Here is a 16,254-nt window from a genome sequence, read left to right on the forward strand (position 1 = left end):
TAATACTTCATGTGATACAGCCGACCTGTTAATGGGTGCGTGAATGTAGAGCCTTTTTGAACGTTACCGCACTGGGCACACGCCAGAGATGGAAAAGTTCCTTTAACGGGTGTGCCTAAAAATCTTGTGGTAGATGCTTTCGCAGTCCCAAAGTTGGCTCTGACCACAGTGTCCCCGATTGTAAAGGCTCTCCTGTAGGACATAAATGGTGGTGCTGTCAATGTTTGACTAATGGCAGAATACATCGCCGGTATTAAGGCTTGAGAAAGACCTCTGAGAAGTTCGAAAAATTGTGCTGTTTGGACGGAATAAATCTTTTGAAAATCTGTAGTGCCTTGGATCATCTATCTTATCTCCACTTCCTGGTAAAACATTTTATAAATAAATAAGAAGAGTGTATGAAATCCAAGATGTACAGTAGAATAAAGAAACTCATTGGTCTAAATAAAGTTCCTGGTGATTTTTATTCCAACCAACGCTTACAACACCAGCCTGCACGGATGTCAGCACCCTGAGAATGGTAACCAAAGATATTGAGCACCTACACCAATTAACACTACCTAGATAGTAACACTCCTTTGGGCCGAGCAAGAAGGGGTTATATATATATATTCATTCAGTGGTGGGATTCAGAGATTTTAGCAACTGGTTCTTTCTCAGCTTACCGCCCAAACAGAAAACATGAACGGAGCCCGGGGACCTCAGCCCTGGGCACCCGAACCTAACCCGGTCCAAGCTCAGAGAACCTAAACCAAACCGGGGAACCCGCACCATCCCCGGGGGGAACCTGGAAACCACAGAAAATGTGAAGAACATTCAGTCTGCTTCACCCTCTAACCCCTGCTCCCTCCGGTTATTGGACCCGGCGGTTTAACGGAGCCGAACCCACCATAATTTCTGCGACTCTTCAAGTTACCAGGGGCAACTATGTCACCAAGCCACTAGGAACGCGTGACATGCCCGTGCAGCCGCAGCGCATTTGCATAACTGGACGGTGCAGCGTTCCATCCCCTGATGTTGCGCTGTGAAGCCAAAAGTTGCCCTTACCACAGACTGGCAAGAACAGCCAGTTTGCACATCTAGGCTTTAAACCCATTGGCTCAAGCTGCCCAGCCCCCTAGCAGCAGCAGCCATGCTCTCTCCCTTCTCAGGGGAAATCCTGCGATTCTAGAAACTTAATACCCGACACCTGGCAACCATATGAGGGACAGAATTTAGCACCAGTTCAGCAAACGTGGGAAATTCTAGGTACAGGCTTGGGGGAGAAAGGATGTGACGTCATTGAAAGCCTCTGTCACATGGTACTTTAACCAATCAGAGTAGGGATAGACTTCCCACGCTCTGATTGGCTGCCGTACCATGTTAGTCCGGCCATGTGTCTTTTCATGACGTCATCTTAAAGGCAATTGCAGCAAAGCCATTCTGATTGGCTGTGCTGTCATTACCTTTAAGTGACGTCATCATTTTTTTTTACATCGGCCAAAACACATGGTTTTCACGGCCCAATCAGGGCCGTGGGAACCATATGACGAAAAGTGACGTCATAGGCCTTTAAAAGGACCTCCTCTGAAGAAAGAAGACCAGGGCGTGGCACCGGACGGCAAGAAGACCCCGGAAGAAGGTAGAAGAATACAGATGAAGATGGATTACAACTAGAAGACCCCTGGATTGTTTTAATGTTTATTATTTTATGTTTTTTTATTTTATGGCTTCCTGTTCGTGGATTGGTTCGTGAGTAAGCTGATCAACGGGAGTCGGTGGAACCCCCGGAACCCCCTGCCGCCGTCCCCCACATCGCGGGACACCAGAGCTCCCTCGGGGAGCCCTGGACGCGCGTGCAGGGGGCGCAGGCACCCGATGACGCGTGACCGTGCATCGGAGACGCGCGGCACGCCGAGGGGCTGCCACTTGCAAGCCGGGAAATCTCCCGGCTTGCGGAACTGGCCACACTTCAATAAAGTGTGTCGCCAGTGTACTTCCTGTGATGTCAGGCTATTTGAGTTGGATTACTGTATTGTTAACATTGATTTGCAGCGTGTACATGTAGTTTACATGTTATGCTACATGTATACACTGTAAATGCAATGTTTTAAGTGGCATTTGAGGCTTCAGATTGAATGATTACATGAGATTTGTGTAGGAAATTGGTTTTTAATTCATTGAGGATGTTATGCATAAGTGGTGTTGCCATTGCAGGATGGCTTCACCCCTTAATTACATTTGAGGTTAGTACCTGAAAAGGTGATTAAGGGGTTCATTGGTATGTTAATGTCATTGAGATGTATTGGCTATTTATTATTTTGGCAACGGACCCCAAGGATGATGCTGGCGATGGAGCCTTCTTATTGATGAGGTTAGTAGAATTTTCTTTACTTTATTACAGTATTTAATGTGTTTAATAATGGCCAAATAATGTATTATCCCTATGTGGATAATAGTTATTTGGCACATTATTGTACTGTATGTGCTGGGGGAGGGGGTATTGGCCCCAAGGGTATTTGGTAGGACTCCCCTATGGGTAGTGGGTGAGGGTGGTTGGGGGGGTTAGTTGGGGAGGGTATGTGGGTGATGGTGGGTTAACCCCTTAATGACTGTAGTGGTTAATTACCGCTATGGTGATTAAGGGGTTAGGGGACATTACATTGGATTTTTTAATTCTTGTGTCTGTTTTGCAGTAGCGGATGGGGCATGGGCATGATGAAGATGAGGATGGCCTTCATCGTGGCAGCCGCACATGGGTGAGTGCTATATGTATTTAATGTCTTTATTGTTGTGTATGTATTTTAAATGGACAACTGTACTATTATCCATTTGTGACTATACTGTATGTTAGGGGGGTATAGGTGTTGTTGGGGTCATATATATATATATATATTTTTTTTTTTTATATATATATATTTATTTAGTTAGTGTGGGGCTGGTGTGTGTATTTTTTATTATTGTGGGTAGTGGGGGTGGGTGAAGGGGGTATTAGCCCCAATGGTGTTTGTTTAGGGCTTGCGGGTGGGTAGCGGGAGGCCTTAACCCCTTCATGACCGTAGCGGTATTAACCGCTACGGTCGTGAAGGGGTTAAGTGCACCCGCAACCCCCCCGCAAGCCCTACACAAAAACCAAGGGCCAAATACCCCCTTCACCCACCCCCACTACCCACAATAAACCTGGCACGGCTATTTAACCCCTTCATTACCTTAGCGGTTAGCCGCTAAGGTAATGAAGTGGGCTTTAAATGCATTTTTCCTGCCTCGGATGCATGCCGGGGGGGTCCGGTGCTGATATTAATGGTTTCAGCTCTGGAGACCCCCGGCATCAATCCCAGCCAGGAAAAAGGACTGAATTTTTTCTAAGTGCCGATCCGCCACTCATCCGCTGCCTCTGAGCAGCAACTTGCCATCTTTTTCTTGCGTGGCTGATCCGCCAGCGAAACGGTATTCTAGAGAGGCGAATAGCTCCGCTTAGCTACTCGCCTCTACTAGAATACAGGGTGGCTGAAAAAGTTGGATTTTTAGGCGGAAAGTGCCTTCTCGCCCCGCCACCGGCGAAAAAAATAAACCACCAGCAAAACTGGCGTTTTTTTTTAATCTCGCCACTTTCTGGCCCTTTTCTGAATACGGATAGGCTTTTTAGGCGGAAAAGTGGCGAGAAGTGCCTTTCCGCCGCTTACTGCATGAGGCCCTAAGAGATAATTGTTAAAGACAGGGTTGCAGACCTATTTGAGACATGGATGTGCTCACAAGTTGTATTTTTATTTGCTAAAAAGTAATACAAAAACCTGAATTAACAATCTGTATAATGTGGATCCATGATAGTGTTTTCAGTGTATCTTTTAATATAGTAAACTGTCATACTATGCTGTATTACCAACAGCAGTCATGCTAAATTACTCCACCATCTTCCCTCTACTAACAGCAGGGCGGCCAACAGGGGGGGACAAAAGGTACTGGCGTCAGGGCCCTGTGAGTTGGAGGGCCATGCCACCTGTGGCCCCTGTGCGGCGGGGAACCAGTTAATTAAATTAAAAAAAGTTTTCAAAATATGGCGGCGATTCCCCATGCACAGAGCCGAGGTCCCGGAAAGCAGCGTGTCTGGACCGCTCCTCCCTGCTCCCCTTCCGCTTACTCCCTGCTCCCAACGTGGGATGGAGGGGAAGCGCCAACCCAGTTTCCACCCACACATGCTCCAACCCAGCTTCCACCCACGCGCACCAACCCAGCTTCCCCCATGTGCGCCTCCTTCCCCAGCCTGCCAGTCTCGCACCCCAGCTACCAACCCCCCGTGCACCCCCCGAGCCCACCTCCCACGTGCCCCTGAGCCCACGTCCCCCCCCGGGCAGGTGCCGCTGGTATTTTCGGGGGCAGGAGGGGAAGCGTCTGGCGGCAAGGAAGCAGCAACCACCCAGTCACGGTAAATCACCCACCCCACCCAGACACTCAACCCACCCACCCCACCCAGTGACTCAACCCACCCAGTCACTGTCACCCAGTCACATTCACTCACCCACCCAGTCACCATCACCCACACATACAGTCACTCAACCCAACCATACAGTCACTCAACCCTAAGTCACACAACCCACCCAGTCACTCAACTCCCCCACCCACCCAGTCACTCAAAGTCACTCAACCAACCCACCCACCCAGTCACTCAATCCAGTCACTCAAAGTCACTCAACCAACCCAGTCACTCAACCCATAGTCACTGTCTCCCACCCACTAAGTCACTGTCACCTAGTCACTGTCTCCCACCCACCCAGTCACTGTCACCCAGTCACTGTTACCCACCCAATCATGAACCCAAGGTCACTAACCCACCCTACCCATCCACCCAGTCACTAAAGTCACTAACCCACCCACCCACTAACCCACCCAGTCACTAACTCACCCACTCAGTCACTCAGTTACCCACCCAGTCACTCACCCACTCAGTCAATCACCCACTCATTCACTCAGTCACCCACCAAACCCACCCAGCCACTCAGTCACCCACCCAGTTACTGTCACCCAGTCACTGTCACCCACCCAATCACTGTCACCCACCCACTCAAGTCACTAGACCATCCCCACCCACTCACTAACCCCCACTAACCCACCCAGTCACTAACCCACTCAGTCACTCAGTTGCCCACTCAGTCACTCACCCACTCAGTCACTCAGTCATCCACCAAACCCACTCAGTCACTGTCACCCAGTCACTGTCACCCACCCAGTCACTAAATGTTAGTCACTAACCCAAGTAAAAGTCAGTCACTAACCCACACATACCCACACACCCACCCACACACTAATAATGAATTAGTATCAATAAAAGTAATGGTGCTACCTAGGAGTAGACAGAATATCCCAAAAGAGGAGGGACAAAGAAATCCATGTACCGTTGATTTGGTGGACATATAAACAACATAATTATTTATTTATTATTTAACCATTACTTACCAATTCGCCTTGAGAAAGGGTCTCTCGCGAAACGCGCGTGTCGGCTCTGTTTTCAGACGTGCACGCGCAGAGTCTGATCGCCACCGCACCTGACTATCTCGCACTGCGAGCTGGTGCGGCTCTCTGTCCCTGCAATATACAGGTTTTTTACGTGCCCCGACGGACACATTCAACCTCTTTCTCAGTTACAGGGATACTATATTCTCTCAAGATTTATGTACTTACGATAAGTTTCATATTATTTTATCTGATCAGCCCGTTATGCTGTACATATCTGCTAATATACTTACCATTATACAAGAGTCTCCTCTAATAGCAGTGTCTGCGGGCCACTTATCAGTACACTATATATGAACAGTAGCAGCTACCTCATCTTTGTCCTATTTTATTTAGCTGACCTTGATGTTTAAATGTACTGTATGGTTCTGTTTGATACCTCAGAACCTGCATGTAACAACCTCTAACCACACAGGTTGAACAGAGGGCACCCTCCAAAATATATGTTCCAAACCAAGGTAACTTGAGGTCATAAGCACTGGTGCTGGCTGCACAGCTAGCCATATACTCATTTATGCTCAGGGGTCTGAATCCATAAGGACCTTATACAGTACCATCGGTCCTAAGTACTCACCTCGGCAGCTTCATTTAAGCGTAGCCGATCTTGGTAATATATATATACTTACCTAGATCATTTCTGCAGACCCCCTGAAAGGTTAACTGAGGTCAAGTCAGCCATAGTAACGGTGCAGATTCACCTACATCATTACAGGCATACCCCGCATTAACGTACGCAATGGGACCAGAGCATGTATGTAAAGCGAAAATGTACTTAAAGTGAAGCACTACCTTTTCCCACTTATCGATGCTTGTACTGTACTGCAATCGTCATATACGGGCATAACTGATGTAAATAACGCATTTGTAACAGGCTCTATAGTCTCCCTGCTTGCGCACAGCTTCGGTACAGGTAGGGAGCCAGTATTGCTGTTCAGGACGTGCTGACAGGCGCATGCGTGAGCTGCCTTTTGCCTATTGAGCGAGATGTACTTACTCGCGAGTGTACTTAAAGTGAGTGTCCTTAAACCGGGGTATGCCTGTACTTACAGTCACACAGGGAGAATTTAGTTGAGCTCTGATCATGTCTGTTATTTGCTGGTTGAATTGTGGTATATCAAATATATTATAAATGTGACACCACAATTACCCACCGGCTGCTGTAAATTCAACCATCCTATTCGTTATACTTTGGTTTATTAGGTTATCTGTTTCAGTGATTTACAGTTAATGTTATCTTGTGTACGAGAATTTCCTGTACGTGTTCACTCACCTACAGATCCTTTACAAGGACTGTTATCTAGTGTGGTATTAGTATTTTCCTATTTACGCACTAGCACTTCAGGATCCTTAGCCAACATGGCTATCAGTATCTGGATCCAGCACATACCTTCAGTTTGTCGTTTTAATACCCTTTATTTTATCTTGGTTGCTCAATAATAAAGATTACGTTTTAACCACTACATTCATCACCAGAGGGTGAGCTTGAGTGCTACACTTGGGTTCTTTTTCTACCAGTCTCCTATAATTATTTAATAGTTACATTGTTTATGTGTGCACCTCTACATGGATTTCTTTGTCCCAACTCTTTTGGGGTATTCTGTATTCTTCAATACTTTCTGTCACAAGAACTCCTATGTACAACTGCACCGTACTAGACTAAAAGTGTGAATCAAAATATTTCTATAAAAGTACATTATGATCTGTAAGCAATTAAGATCTGTATATCAGAGCTATATGCAGAAGAACATCCAGCAATAAACCTGCTACCCTTTATCATAAATTGGGAAGGAATTGATTGTTTCGTTGACAACAGTTTTATGTATAAACTGAGGCCTTTCAGCACCATTGCATTCAACTTGATATCCTGCCAAAACAAGGACTGCAGAGTAAGTTAATTTTATGTTAAAGAGAAGATTAAATCAAATGAAGTTAGAAAAACATTGATTTCTGCTAAGAGCTTTTAAATAACACGTTATGTTGATTTTACTTAGCTTTTTCGTAGAAGCTGTTAAAAGTTTAATTAAACTCAGACTGCTTAGTTTCTTAAGCATTTGCATGAAACATTTGCAAAACTGATGATGGTTTTTAGTATGCAAAAGGATTGTGGCCCATATTTACTAAGTGGTGAAATTCCATAAGACACCATCTAGAAGACCCACTAATTGGGGGATCTTATTAGAGGGGTTTATTGTTAATCTGGACCCCATACCTAGAAGTCCCTGGTTGAGTAATTAAACAAAGACCTGTGGGTCTGTGTGGCACACTAAACTGTGGGGGAGAAGCAGAGGCATAAAACTAAAGAATGCCGGCACTAAGATCCATCTCTTCTTGCCTTCAGTCAGGACGCATGTGTCTGCGGGGGATCATACTGGTTGTGTCCTTTGAGGGACATCTATTATCGAGTGGCTGGACAAGGAGTGCTGGTGGTGCAAGCTGGCGTGGATGCCCTGTGTGACTGTCCTGGGAGCTGGGGACCTGAGAGACGATGCCTCCAGGAGAGCCCATGGTGCCGAGACCCATGGCTACCTGGCAGTGAATGTGGAGAGCCGGCGGAGTGACTCCAGAGAGTGACCCCTTGCTGAGGAATTCTTTCATGACTAAGGACTGGGCATTGAGGGGAATACCAAAATTCTGAGTCTGAAACTGTTGCATAACCCCAAGAAAGCTGCAAAATAAATGGAGCTGCATCTGAATTCAGATAACTCTCCAAAACCCTCTCTACGCTTGATCCCAGGTTTTGCCCTCTCTCTTATCTCAGCCATTTCCTTTCTGCTCTCAACATAATATTTGGGGCCAAACTTAAACATTACTCTCAAATCTCACTTCTAAATCAGGTCTCTCTCACTTCCATTGTGTTCTACCTCTCCTGCCTCTGAACTAGTGGGGAAAGGTATATTTTATCAGAATATATATAAAAACACTCAGTGACAAAACATGAATGTAATCACCACAAATTAAATACCAAAAAAACGATTAAGGTAATGATGGGGATAAAAGCTAATAAAAGATAACAGCTACAGTATACTCACATGGACATGTGTGAACTCCTCACATCAATGTATCTTTAGTTCTATAGGAACCCCCTCGGATCTTGATCTTTAAATTCCTAGACAATTGTGTTGATGGAAAGTTGCTGTCCTTGCAGTGATCCAGGAAAAGACGACAGGCGCAAATAGAAATAAAATATATACACTTTATTTAAGATAAACGGAAGTATACATGCACTTACATGAAAAACACATCTGGCACCGGTAGCCACGTTGAGGCTCTGTGTGGTATCCCCCTGCTTCCATGTCCGGTCAGCATGACATCCGTCTGAGCGATCGCGAGGGCTACGGTGGCCTTCAGTGGACACAGTAAATTTCACAACTGACAGGGAACTGCACGTTTCGCAAAGTATCTCTTGCTTCGTCAAGTTCCTGTCAGTGGTTTGTGGTGAGCCTCTACTTATACCCTGAGTGCTGTATTACCAGGTGTATCACAGATCATTTTAATTGTGGTTTGTTTAATAAACACGTAAATACACATCCTCAGAGCACCGTCCTACATTTGTTATTATGGATAGTTAATTCTCTTATCATTTCAACTGTAGTGTTGCCTACACGTTCAACAGAAGGTAGACACACACCACCAATGAGCTACATCCCCAAAAAGAGTGATTGTCTTAGGGACGCACAGTCTGTATACCAACATAGAAATAAAGATGATATTCATTACAGAAGAGGGAAAAGAGAATTTATTAGGGAAGATGACAGAAAATACTCCAGATCACATTATGATGATCAATGGAGGCATAAACCACATTCTTCATCGCAAAGTGAATACCAAGATCGTAGGGAAAGGAGAAGGGCACCCCCAGGTAGACCTATGGAGAGAAAGGGAGAGCAATAGCAGTCCACCGTGGGAGAGACATACAAAAACCCATCATTCAGGGGTTTTTTTAGATTGGGTTCCCCCCTCAGCCGTTTTAATACAGAATCGGTTCTCCCCTTTAGAAGAAAGGCTAGAACAAATCACACCAGACACAAGACCCAGAAAAAGAGGAAAGCGAGGAGGACGACAGACATAAGCAAAACAAACAAAGAAAACACATGAAATAGACAATGTGCAGTATTTCAATTGAGCAGTAAAGTATTAAATGATAACCAACGTAAACTGATATCAATGGGACTGAATTTCACACCTGCTACAGATCCTAATGGTTTTTATTTATACATTGACGCTAATAAATACATTGTATTGTATTGTATGTCTTTATTTATATAGCGCCATTAATGTACATAGCGCTTCACAGCAGTAATACATGTGGTAATCCTATAAATAACAGATAATATAAATAACAGATCATGGGAATAAGTGCTTTAGACATTAAGGAAGAGGAGTCCCTGCTCCGAGGAGCTTACAGTCTAATTGATAGGTAGGGGAACGTATAGAGACAGTAGGAGGGAGTTCTGGTAAGTGCATCTGCAGGGGGCCAAGCTTTATGTGCCATGTCTTCAGAATAGCCACAGTGCTATTCATATGCTTCTTTAAGCAAGTGTATCTTAAGGTGGGTCTTAAAGGTGGATAGAGAGGGTGCTAGTCGGTACTGAGGGGAAGGGCATTCCAGAGGTGAGGGGCAGTCAATAAAAAAGGTTTAAGGCGGGAGAGGGCTTTAGATACAAAGGGGGAAGAAAGAAGACATCCTTGAGAAGAACGCAAGAGTCTGGATGGTGCATAACGAGAAATTAGGGCTGATATGTAAGGAGGGGCAGAAGAGTGTAAAGCTTTAAAAGTGAGGAGAAGAATGGAGTGTGAGATGCGGGATTTGATCGGAAGCCAGGAGAGGGATTTCATGAGGGGAGATGCTGAGACAGATCTAGGAAAGAGTAGAGTGATTCTGGCAGCAGCGTTAAGGATAGATTGTAGGGGAGACAGGTGAAAGGCAGGAAGGCCGGACAGCAGGAGGTTACAGTAATCAAGACGGGAGAGAATGAGGGCCTGAGTCAGAGTTTTAGCAGTCGAGCAACAGAGGAAAGGGCGTGTCTTTGTTACATTAGACAGTTAACAATTAAGAGGTTATTTCTCAATAAAGAAACACAAAGCAGAGAAGTTTTAATGAATAGTACAATTACTGAGGTAAATATAACTACTGAGGACAATTTTAAACATTCTAATCTTAGAACAAAATCTAGATTTTATACTAGTGGTTGTAAAGGACACCACATAGAGGTCTTCCAACAGATGGTGCAGGAAGACCTGGAGAAATTAACCTGCACCATCTGTTGGAAGACCTCTATGTGGTGTCCTTTACAACCGCTAGTATAAAATCTAGATTTTGTTCTAAAATTAGAATGTTTAAAATGAGCTGCGCGCCTCTCACAGGCGATCGCGGGGGTTTTATTAAAATTCTAACATTACAGTAATGTAGCAGGGGGTCTACGGAGCTGAACCGCATTGGTTTCTGGTCCAGGGACCCCCAACTTCCAGAGATACAGGCCCCTATTATGGGGTGCCGGTATCCCCATGTTAAAATCCTGTGGGTCACGTGACCATGGGATCTAAACGAAACAGAGGGATACTGGCACCCTATACCAGGGACTGTATCTCAGGAAGTAGGGGATCCCCGAGGTTGAAATCAACTTTGTTCAGCTCAGGAGACACCCTGATCCATCACACTAGTATCAAACACCCCCCCCCCAAATAAAAAAATATTACCGTAGCGGATAGCTGCTAAGGTAATGAAGCTGCTTACATTTCATTTTTATTCATAGTGTGCGTGAGTAGGGGGTCTCCTGAGCTGAACAAAGTTGATTTTAGCCTCGGGGACCCCTACTTCCCGAGTTACAGGCCCCGGTATGGGGTGCCGGTATCTCCTCCATGTTAAAATCCACGTGGGATGTAAACAAAGCAGAGGGACACCGGCACCCCATACCGGGGCCTGTATCTCAGGAAGCAGGTGGTCCCCGGACCTGAAACCAACGGTTTCTGCTCCGGAGATAGGGATAATAGATTATCTTCCCATTATTAAACATAACATTAGCCAGCATACATAAATCAAGTAAATAAATACAGTTCTACTTACCCCTGCAATATCAAGGGAGTCCTCCTCAGCTTACTGCAAGGTCCCTGTCCTCCGTTGCCAGAAAACTCATAGCAAATACAATCTAATGTCCCCTAACCCCTTAATCACCTTAGCCGTTAATATCCGCTACAGTAATTAAGGGGTTAACCCCCCCGGCCCCGATACCCTCCCGGGAATCCTAATCACCCACCCCGGACCCATTATACCCACCCTTTACCCATTGATTGTTATAGTTGTGCATCATACCCATATAATAATATGGGCATGATGAGCCACTATAGCACACAATGGGCACCTAATCACAATACATTAATGCACAAAACACAAAATAATAAAACATTCAAAAACACCGAAACACCCCAATTCACAAAATAAAAACAGTAGCCAACAAATGTAATTAATAAAACACTTACCAGCTTAACAAAGAATTATTTAAACCAGTAACCAATCAAAGCAATGCATCAATAAAACAACAAGGAATTAATTAAACCAATAACCAATCTAAGCAATTCATTAATAAGACAACAAGGAATTAATTAAACCAGTAATCAAACAAAATAATTCATTAATAAAACAACAAGGAATTAATTAAACCAGTAACCAATCAAACCGATTCATTAATAAAACAACAAGGAAGTAATTGTAACAGTAACCAACAAAGACATTAATTATTACAAAATATCAGCAACACAACCATTAAAAGCATTAGCCAACACAACACATCATTAATTGAAAACGAAAATCAATCGCCAATTTTTTAACAATAAAGCAGCAAAATGACAAACAAATACATCCACATAATAAACATACATAGAAAAAATCACCATCAATACAAATTAAGAAATTAAAAACAAATTATTGGCCTAATAATGTATTGATCTGTACCCTAAAGGGGTACTGATTCATATATTATCAGTCAATGTGCAAAGAAAAAATAAAAATACACATCCAATCGAAAAACGTGTAAAAAAATAAATTTCCATACATTCAATATATTACTTATCTTTAGAAGCGCTGGCCCTCCGACTCCTGGGGAAACAGGAAGCTAACGTACCGCGAAGGCCTCAAACAGTATCCGATGCTATCCGCCATGAAGATCCGCATCAGGTACCCAATTCTTCTTTCTTCTATCGTTAATCAGTTTCTTCTATCTTCATCTGTCATTATTTCTGTATCGTCTTTATCTTCTGTCTTCCCTTCTGTCTTCATCTGTCAATCCAAAAAAACACATGGTAGATCCCAACCGATGTTGTCTCGTTGTTTTCTTGGGCTCAAATGAGGTGTCACTGCCTTAAATAGGGCTTATGACGTCACATTTGGGCAGGAACTGGTTCAACAGCCATCTGTTGGCTGTTAAAACCATGTGACGATTTTAGTTATGTTTTTTTTTAATGACGTAATTTAAAGGGAATGATGCCAGCCAATCAGAATGGCTGTGCTTCATTTCCCTTTAACATGATGTCACTAAGCTGGCATCACATGGTATTTCAGCCAATCAGATCATGGGAACCAATTCCGCAATCTGATTGGTTGTTGTACACCATGTGAGAAATTTTAGGTCAAGTACAACAATCAGATTGGGGAATTGGTATTGTATTCCTAGTGTAGATGAACAGGGGGTCTCCGGAGCAGAACCACATTGGTTTCAGGTCCGGGGACCCATGCTTCCTGAGATACAGGTGCCGGTATCCCTCTGTTTTTTTTACATCCCACATGGATTTTAACATGGAGGAGATACCAGCACCCCATACTGAGGCCTATAATGCAGGTGAATAAACCTTACGTACACATGAGTAGTACATTATATTAATGCCATAAAAATCTGGTGCTTCAACATGTTCCCTTTGTGAGATTTAAGGCTGGAATGTTTGTGATACACTCTGTAAATTTCATAGAAGATTTTTACTTCACATTTTTTCTCCCTCTGTCAATAAAACATTCACAGCATTTTCTAACTTTATCAATTACTTTGAGAAAACCCCCATGTCATTGCAAAAACACTACATTATAGGACGGTCCAACAGCCTCACACAAAATCTTTACTTTACTAGTTGGTGATATGTTTAAATAACGCATTGTATAGTAACTTTTGCTTTATTTTGCTCATTTCTATTTGTATTATTTATAGATCTATTGAGATTTAATTGTCACAGTTCGGAAAAACAAATGTGCAGGTCCTTTATGCAGAATTGATGATTTGAATATGCAGGATGTTGCAATGAAATGTCATTGCACACATAAGTTAATGTGCCATTGATTTCTCTATGCAATGCCTGTGCTAAACTTATAATAAAACACAGTAAAGATACAGTAGGTTCTCTTTAAGATATGCTTTTCTTTTAGTTCTACTACAGTAGGGTTTCTTGACTTTTGTTTTTCTATCAGACGGTCTCTTTTTTTTTACCCTTAAAATCATTTGCGGCTGCCTTTTTGACCACATTTTGCTTTTTCTGAGGTTGGGCCCTTTACATTTAAAATGTCCATGGTAGACAATGGTAACCATGCAAATTTGACATTACTGTAATTATTAATTTAAGGTACTAAATCCTCACAATGATGCTGCAGATATACTGTAGCAGGACTTACTGCTTGTCTTGTCGAGGCCATTCGCGGTCCGTGATCGTGACCTGGGTGGATTAATGTCTCGGTGGTCTGATCAGGAAGCATGGATCCCTGCAGCATCATCGTAGGAGACACTGTCTGCACGACTGCGGTGCTGAAGACAATGAGGCATATGCACTAAGTGTTCATAAGCCACTTATCGAGCACTTATCGCACAAAATGCCTATAACGATTCTGTAAGCATCGATAACTGGGTGATAAAAGACTGAGGGCTCTATGCAGTAAGCGCCGAAAAAGTGCAATCGCCAAGGGTACCTTATCGGCATGATTCTGCTGATTTTCCCTCTCTGTATGCAATAAGTGCCGAATCCCTTCCGAATCAAGCCGAAAACATTTGCTCCCACTCTGCCGATGATTTGCCGATCACACACAGGTGTATTGGCGTGCATGGCGTGGTGGTGTTAGGTTCCCCAATGAAACTTCTTGCTGAACCTGCCGAAGCAAGCATGTGTTTGATTGAGCGGTCCATTTAAAGGCAGCGTGTATTTTTATTCATTCTCTGTGTTGTTGGGAGTGAGTGAGAGAGAGAGAGAAAGAGAGAGCGACACACAGAGCTGGCCGATTTGCATATTTCATATTGACTGAGACAGTTGTGGTGTATTGTGAGAGTTTTGTCCTGTGTTGTTTTGTTTACATCTTTGTCTTGTTGTCAATTTGTAAGTGTTCAGTGCGATTGGCTTTAAATTCCTTTTCTGTTCTTTGTGAGTGCTAGAGGTATGGCCGCAAGGCGTGGGAAGAGTGATACTGGTGTGAGTGGTACTGGTAGTCGTGCGAGTACGTGTCTGAGTGAACGTAGGATTCATGGGAGTGCTGTTGCTGCGAGTGCGAATGGTGTTGCTGGGAGTGCGAGTGCTGTTGCTGTGAGTGCGAGTGCTGCTGGTGGCTCTGTTGCTGGTGCTGCTGGGGTGTCTGGTGGTGGGGTGGTTGCTGGTGGGCCGCTTTTGGAGTCTCTTCCATTGGAAGAAGGAGAGTCCAGTCAGCAGCAGCCAAGCTCTGGGCCTGCACGTATTCGGAAGAAACGTGTGGAGCGGCCACGTAATCCTCAGTTCAATGAACAGGAAAACACAGTTCTTGTCACAGGGATTCTGGAGCACTATGACTGTCTGTTTGGCCATTTACTAGGTAAGTCTATCTTTGAATTAATTCTTCAAAGACATGTTATCCTACGTCATGTGAGATGTATTAATATCAAAATATTATTCCATAATATCTATCAATAAAAGTAAATTGTTACACACATATTCCTTCATGCTTTAGAACGACCATAACAATCGGTCCCAAAATGTTGCCAAAGTTCATACTATATTCATGCAAGTTTCCTTACATTTGTATGTTTACACGTAAATGCTCATGTGGTACACATATTACACCTAAATCAGCATGTTTGGTATCTCTTGGAACAGGTAGCAGTTTAGGAAACTGATCGTTTTTATAATAATAATTTACGTCATATATTTTGTATGTATTTCAAGGGCGGACAAGTTCAGCATCAAAAAAAGAAATGTGGAATCAAATAACATTGGCTGTGTCTGCGTGTGGTAATCATGTCAGGGACCGGACGAAATGTCGGAAGAGATTCGATGATATCAGGGCAAACTTCAAGAAAAAAATACAAGCACAACTGATGCATGCTTCTGGCACTGGAGGTAGCCCGCCAACACAAGCTCTAATCTTAACACCATTGGAGGAGCAGATGCGGGTAAAATTTCTTCCTGTCGTCGTGGAGGGTTTGGCCGTGGACAAAGATATCGGAATTTATTCGGCTCCATTTCCACCAGGTGACAAATGTTACTGTACTAGGCGTGTCGTAGGTTACAGTTCTTATCTATATTTCCACTGCTACTTATACTTTCTTCCCAATATAAGCATACCTACATATATATCTGTATATATGTCTCTCTCTCTATATCTATACATCTATCTATCTATCTATCTATCTATCTATCTATCTATCTATCTATCTATCTATCTATCTATCTATCTATTTATCTATCTATCTATCTATCTAGTTGTGCTACAAAAAGTAACAATTAATATATATGGTGGCAAAAGGTGGCACTGAGTGCTCATTTGCATGTCAT

Source organism: Ascaphus truei, chromosome 5 (genome assembly GCF_040206685.1).
Source record: "Ascaphus truei isolate aAscTru1 chromosome 5, aAscTru1.hap1, whole genome shotgun sequence".
Lineage (NCBI taxonomy): Eukaryota > Metazoa > Chordata > Amphibia > Anura > Ascaphidae > Ascaphus > Ascaphus truei.